The sequence below is a fragment of the Orycteropus afer genome, unplaced genomic scaffold, assembly GCF_000298275.1.
Source record: "Orycteropus afer afer isolate SDZICR_OR568_19922 unplaced genomic scaffold, OryAfe1.0 scaffold00130, whole genome shotgun sequence".
NCBI lineage: Eukaryota > Metazoa > Chordata > Mammalia > Tubulidentata > Orycteropodidae > Orycteropus > Orycteropus afer.
This window is the reverse complement of record NW_006921717.1, coordinates 6462853-6470637: the sequence shown is the minus strand read 5'-3', so window position 1 is coordinate 6470637 and position 7785 is coordinate 6462853. Positions and strand designations below refer to the sequence as shown.

Here is a 7785-nt window from a genome sequence, read left to right as displayed (position 1 = left end):
TGAAGAAAACCAAAGATACATGGAAATGATTAGTCCAAGGGACTGATATACCATGGGATCCTCAGCTTATATGACTATAAGACCAGAAGAACTAGATGGTGCCTGGTTACCACTGTCAACAATTCGGAGGGGGCTCTCTGTAGGGGATCCTGGATACAGTGGGAGAACAATGTGGAACAAAACTCAAAATCATGGAAACAAAGGGGACCAGCCTTGCTGGTCTGATAGAGCCTGGTGGAACCTCTGAGACTATGGCCCCTAGCTGCCCTTCAGGTCTGGAATTGAATCCACTCCTGTGGCTTCCAGCCAAACAAAAGACAGGCACAGTAGCTAAACGTTTACATTAGATAGATACACTCCTTTGAGAGATCAATCATGGGAAAATAGAAGGGCTGTGTATGCACGGGGAGACAGCTCGGGGGACAGGAGTGCATGGGAGGGAAGGACACAGGGAAGCAGTAACTATGGGGAGGAAGTGGGAAGAGAGCTGGTGCATTGTGGGAAATTACAGTCAAAGTCATGAGACAAAGTGTATGTGAGCTGCTGTATGGAAAATGAATTTGCTCTGTAAACTTTCACCCAAATCACAATAAAAATTTAAAAAAGAAAAAGAAAAAAGTACCATCTACCACTCGTCTGTCAGTCTGTCATACTGTGGTGGCTTGCATGTTGCTGTGAGGCTGGAGGCTATGCCACCAGTATTTCAAATACCAGCAGGGGCACCCATGGTGAACAGGTTTCAATGGAGCTTCCAGACTAAGACAGACTCCGAAGAAGGAAGGAGCCATCCACTTCTCAAAGAATTGGCCAGTGAATACGTTATGAGTAGGAGTGAAACACTGTCTGATGTATTACTGGAAAACTTTGCTGAAAAGCAAAGATGTCTCTTTGAAGACTAAGGTGTACCTCACCCAGCCTTGTTGTTGTTGTTGTGTGCTGTCGAGTCAAACCCGACTCATAGCGACCCCTCCTTGGGTTTCCGAGGCAGTATCACTACGGAAGTAAGATTGCCCAACCTTCCTTCCGAGGAGTGGCTGGTGGGTTTGAACCGCCAGCCGTCTGGTTAGCAGGCAAGTGTCTTAGCCACTATGCTACCAGAGCTCCCTAGTGAGCCCATTGTTGTTGTTGTTGTTATGTGCCGTCGAGTCAAACCCGACTCATAGCGACCCCTCCTTGGGTTTCCGAGGCAGTATCACTACGGAATTAGGATTGCCCAACCTTCCTTCCAAGGAGTGGCTGGTGGATTTGAACCACCAGCCGTCTGGTTAGCAGGCAAGTGTCTTAGCCACTATGCTACCAGAGCTCCTCACCCAAGCCTTAGTGTTTTCAATTGCCTCATATGTATGTGAAAACTGGACTAGGAATAAGGAGGACCAAAGAAGAGCTGATGCTTTGAGTTGCAGTGTTGGCGAAGAATACTGAAAGTACCACAGACTGCCAGAAGAACGAATAAATCTGTCTTGGAAGAAGTGCAGCCGGAATGCTGCACTCACCTACTTTGGTCATGTTGTCAGATATCCTGGAGAAGGATATCATGCTTGGTGTAGTGGTTAAGTCTGTGTATCAACTTGGCTGGGCCCGGTTGAGTGGCTGGGCAGCTGGATGTAGTATTCCCCACAATGAGACTGGTAATCAACTCCATGGTGAAATCTACTGAGAACAGCTGAGTAGCTGCCTTAGGGATGAGGTCTTCTTCCCCGTATATAAGAAACAGCTGTGGAAATGGGCCCTTGCCTGTGGCACGCTTGAACCCTGCATGTAGCCGTGTTGTTCTTCAGCAGCCTGCCAAGTTCTGCTGAACTTGGGACTTTCAATGGACTTGAATGAATGGCCTGCCATGTGGTTTGATAACATGACTGTGCCATTTTATTTTATATGTCGACCTCAGGCTTCTTAGCCTCAGCAGCCAGAGCTGCCTGAATGAAGAGATGCCTCTAGCTTCAGTGGGCCGGGAGCAAGAGGCAGAGCTGAAGCCCAAGGTTGAGGGGCTTTCACCCAGCCCCTAGAGCCTGGCACTTTGAACTTGGACTTCCAGCCTCCGGGACTGTAAGAGAATAAACTCCTGTCTGTTAAGGCCATCCCATTTGTGGTATGTTCCTGTCAGAACGGCAGTAGGTAATCAGACTACTTGGTAAAGTGGAGGGTCAATGAGAAAGGGGAAGACCCTCAACAAGGTGGATTGACACAGTGGCTGCAACAGTGGGCTCATATCAAGGACTGTGAGGCTGGGGCAGGACAGGGCAGTGTTTCGTTCTGTTGTACATGGGGTTGCTAGGAGTCGGAGCTGACTCAACAGTATCTAACAACAACAACAAAGGACCGTGTCGAGAGAGAGAGAGAGAGCTTTGCTTATTATAAAACTGATGTTGCTGCCACTCACACAGCTGTCACACTGTGTCATCTTATTGACCTCCGTTTCTCCTCTGTCTCAGGCCCAGCAGTCTTGTCATGAGATGAAGGAGTTACACTGCAGATACTTTCAGGCCTGGTCTTGCTATTTCCTGGCCTTGTTCAATAGCCTTCAGGGTAGCAGGCCATGATCCAGGCTCTGTGGCTTGGCGTGTTTCTTGGTAATGTCTGGTAAGACATTCTTCTTCATGCCCCCTCCCTTTCTGGATTTTAATCCATTGCTTCCGCTGCGGCACTGAATTGGTTCTCTGTGTGGCTCGATCAGCATCTCTGTGTAAAAGGTCTTGTTTCACTAACACCTCTAAGATCTGCCAGGCTAACATTTACTGTTTTGTTTTCAGAATTCTTCACATTGCCTGTCTGGTAGTGTCCAGTTTGAACTGGGCATGTTGACTCGCTCTCATATTCAGATAGAAGAGGATTCAATTTTACACAATTAATTAACAAATTAATGTTTGTTAAAGGTCTATCTTGGCCATCCTTCTGAAATCCATATTTTTCGGCTTCTAATGCCTTTTTTTCCTTCAGTTTTATTTATTGCCTTATTTCTCTGGTGATTTTGAACCTGTGGTTTAATTAGCACTCGATGGTTGGGAATATTATTAATTTATTTAGCTGGTATATTTTCAGATCTAACAGTGTCTGCTTTATTCACAGGTTCTGCCTGGAGGGTCGGTGTCTGGGCTTGTCAAAGGAAAACTACCGGGGCATCTATCAGTCTTCCCTAAGTCTTATGGGGAGGGTGGGTCTTTGCAGTGAGACCTACCCACAACACAAAGGGTGGGTCATTTTTAACCCTCTGTGAAATTCTACACCTCCTGCTTCATCCAGCTCCACATCTGGGTGGGAACGGAGGCCCCATCTCCAAGTCAAAGTGACACACCTGGCTGAGAGCCTGCAGGCTAGTAGGACATTCCATTCTCACTGATGTGATTTTGAACACCAATGTTTCTGGTAGTGGCCAAAAGGACATGAGGGTGGCGTCTGATCTCTTCTAACTTCCCAAGGGGGGAAAAGTGATGGCCTAAAGAACAAAAAAGTCTTGACAAAGCATTTGGGCCCAGAGGCACAGAGCCAGAAGATTCCAAGAAGACAGCTGAAAGATTCCATGGATATTGGCCTGCAGAGAAGAACAGAACCCACCAGGTGTCGATGCCTTCCAGCACTGAGAGGTAAGGTTCATAAGCAGCCTCTCTTTCTCCCTCTCATGGGTCACAGAATGGGAATGGAATGTGTACACATGATCACAGGCTTTAGTGCAACCTGTATTGACCCACTAGGGGCAGGCGGGCTTCTCTGTGGCCTCCATCTCTCGTCTCTGTGGCATCAGGATTGGAGGAAGATGACCTGTGATATGCAGTCAAGATGACTTGATGCACTTACTGATGAAGTTCAAAGACTACAGTCTTCAGTATGGATTACACCTCAACATAAAGAAAACAATCCTCACAATAGACAGAGATAGATATTTGTGCCCATTCCAAAGAAAGGTGATCCAACAAAAGGCAGAAATTAAACAAGATCATGAATGTCACACGCAAATACAAGTTTGCGGAAAATAATTCCAAAAGGCTTGCGGAAGTACATACACACGGAACTGCCAGAAATTCATCCTGGATTCACAAGAGGACCTGAAATGAGGGATGTCACTGCAGATGTCAGATGGATCTTAGCTGGAAGCAGAGAATACCAGAAAGATGTTGGCCTGTGTTGTATTGACTATGCCATATTCGACTGTATGGATCATAACAAACTGTGGATAACATTACAAAGAATGGGCATTCCAGAACAATCTCTTGTGGTCATGAGGAACCTTTACCTAGACCAAGAGGCAGTGGTTCAAACAGACCAAGGGGATACTGCATGGTTTAAAGTCAGGAGAACTGTGTGTCAGGGTTGTATCCTTTCAACATACTTAATCTGTTTGCAGAGCAAATAAATGGAGAAGCGCTACTCCCTAAAGAACGGGGCCTCATGACTGGAGGAACGCTAACAGCCTGCAACAGGCAGAGGACACAACCTTGCCCGCTGAAACATGAAATGCTTCCCAATGAAGATCCAAGACTACAGCTTTGGATATATATACATTGCACCCCCACATAAAGAAAACAGTTGGACCAGTAGCATCATTGTGACAGAAAATACAGGAGCTACCAATTACTTTTTACTTGGCACCACAAGGTGCACCTGAACATTAAATGAAAAAGACCAAGAAAAGTCTGGTGCAATTGAATGGTGGAGTGCAGGGCTGGCGTTCAACGCCTGGAAGGTTCACTCTTGATGCAGGCAGATGGAAGAGTACGCGTAGAGCCAAAGGTACTTGCAACATGCTCTTTATTTGCACAGCGTTTCCCAGAACACACTTGGAAATTTCCCTTTTCCTTTTTATAGCCTAACTACACAATAGTGGCATAGTGTCCAAGTGTGTGTTATACAAGAATTGCAGTGATGTTATATGACTATGATTTAGCATATCTGCAGCAGAAGCAGAAGGGCGTAGGAGCCTGACATTACTGCTTCCCTATTGGAGACTTCTGGCTTCACAGTCCACCAGTGTTCCTCGCCTTATGGTCTACATGACAGTCTACACAGCTACAAAGGTTTTCCAGGAGGGGCCCTGGGTGAGGAGGGTTGAGCGTTGTACCCATCACCCAGAACAGCAGTATAAGCTGCAACAACCTGTAACAAGGACTCCAAAAACATTACCTAAGACTAAAATGGTGATTCTCCACCCCGGTGCAATGAGTTCCACCATTCTTTCAGAGGATCCATTGTTAGATGGTCAATATAATGACTTTTAACAGCCAAAAGCATTTAGAGCCATAGTTATACTGTGGTGAGTGTCTGGGATATAAATGCAGCAATCAGTGCCTAACAGAGCACACACCCCTCCTCGGGAGGCAGTCAGTATGTCTAATGCAATATGATTCTGTAAAATTACCTTTCTCATTTGATGTAATTCCTCATTAATAAGTGTTAAGGCTGTATGGGTAGCATGGAGTGCCCGGGCCATATGGAGAAACAGGGCAGTAATCTCCCATTGATTGTGTATACTTGCCTCTTGGGGAGAAAATATGGCCAAGAGGTAAAAGCACCATGGGGTTCATTTCACATGGTGATGAGACTTAAAGGTGTCCCGATTAGTGGGATGGTGGGGCAGGGTAGTCAACACCCTCCCTGGGAGATAGGGCCATCCCTATGTATATCATCCTGTCCAGTTTGCAGGTAGGACTATCCATGTTGTCCACATACCCACAGGCTTCCCCAGGGCATGGGGTGAGCATGTTGTGGGCTTCACCGGGGGTTCCACAGGGACATATTGACAGTGATTGTGCATAGTACTGGGGGCACCCATCCCACTATGGCCCCCTGTGGATCATACCTTTCAATACAGCATGGCACTCTTAGGGTAAGCTCCACAGCCCCCACGAGGAGCTGGCCTACCCCATCCCATACAAAATAATCTGGCCAGGGTCGCATGTGGCCGAACCAGTTGGAACATATGTTTCTTAGTATCGTTGTAGGTGAGTGTTGGGTCATCATGCCCCCAGCTGTGCCATCAGGTCCCATTGGTTTCGGAGGCTGGTCGTATCTTCCGTGGGAGTACCCCACTTGCAGCTAGGGGAGTCTTGGTGGATATCCACCATCTGGAGGTATTGGCCGCTGTGGCTATGGTATGTGCTCACTCCATCAAGGTGTTGGTCTGCATGTTGTTAAGGGCGGAAAGCATGAACCCTCATGGGTGCTAACAAGGGCAAATCTCTGCCTTCTGGTATAACGCATGCAAGCTTCCCATCATTGGACAAAATGGTCACAGGCATCGGAGGTCTCCCCAGCCTAGCATACCCTGCCTTTTTGCCTGCAACGCTGACAGGGGAGGCTCTACATGCATCGATGTAGGGGAACTTGTAAGGAGCCACGAGGAGAGGATGAAAGAATCTTTTAGGAAGGTGTCCTTCGTATTTTGGGGGAGAAAAACCCATACCTGTGGGGGGCACTCTGTCGACACCCATGGTAATACTGGTAACTTTTGTTCTATACCTTTCCTCCAAGGTCCAATTAATCCCACCCATCACAAATGGGGTGCTTTAATCTTCCAAGGCCAGAGCCACCACTCCTGGTGTCCCGGAGTTAGGGCAGTGTGTGCAGATAGAAGAGTATTGCCCTGTCATCCAAACCAAGGAGCTCTGGTAGCATAGTGCCTAAGGCACTTGACTGCTCACCAGAAGGCTGGCGGTTCAAACCCACCAGCCACTCCTCAGAAGGAAGGTAGGGCGATCCTACTTCTGTAGTGATACCGCCTCGGAAACCCAAGGAGGGGTTGCTATGAGTCGGGGCCGACTCGACGACACATAACAACAACAACAACATCCAAACCAGGCCTCAGTAGCTCATCGTTGGTCTGTGTGGAGTTGGATTGGTGCTGAAGTTCTGAGCAGTAGGGCTTCAATAAGGGCTACTCCACCCTGTGACTCTGCTCATTAAGAATCCTAAGTGTGGCCCATAGCTGCTTGGTCCGTCCCTGTAATGTATTTCTCTCACCTGTCAGTCCGTTCTTTAAAAGTCCATCGTATCCTTGAATCATCCCATTTGCTTGGAGATGGTTGTTGTTGTTGCTGTTTTGCCATCGAGTCGGACCCGACTCATAGTGACCCCTCCTTGGATTTCCAAGGTAGTATCACTAAGGAAGTAGATTGTCCAGCCTTCCTTCCAATAATTTCTTCACATCAACCTGGTAGCTGATACTGCTTAGTGTTAGTCACTCTTGTTGGTTCAGGTGAGCCCAGTGGGGATATTTGGCACGCTCTCGTAAAATAGCTTTTACAACCCGCACCCGCAACCTAAATTCCCCTGTGCTTGTTTTCAACCATAAGGCTTGCTATCTATCACTAATATATATTAATACATAATTATATATAATAATAATAATATATGTAATCTATCCCTAATAAGGGAGCTCTGGTGGTGTAGTGCCTAAGGCACTTGACTGCTAACCAGAAGGCTGGCAGTTCAAACCCACCAGCCACTCCTGGGAAGGAAGGTTGGGCAATCTACTTCCGTAGTGATACCGCCTCGGAAACCCAAGGAGGGGTCGCTATGAGTCGATCTGACCCGACGGCAGTGCGTTTGCTTTTGGTTTATAGGGATGATATGTAGTCAATTCCATTCTTTGGGCAGGACCAGCAGTTGTCCTCCTGCTGCCATGGGTTGCCAGGATTTCACCTTCTGAGTAACTGCGTGGAAGACAATTCTTTCCCAACCTCTGGCACCCTCTTCCCCAGAGGAGCCAGGATCGGCCCTGCTTTCCTGCAGGATACGTTTTTTCACCTCTCATGGCTCTGGTAGCATAGTGGCTAAGACACTTGCCTGCTAACC

General features: G+C 47.3%; 1 pseudogene; it reads right to left on the bottom strand.

Annotated features, from left to right (window-relative positions):
- Window positions 1-3328, bottom strand: part of LOC103200496 — a 9642-nt pseudogene extending 6314 nt beyond the window's left edge.
- Window positions 3329-7785: the final 4457 nt, after the last annotated feature.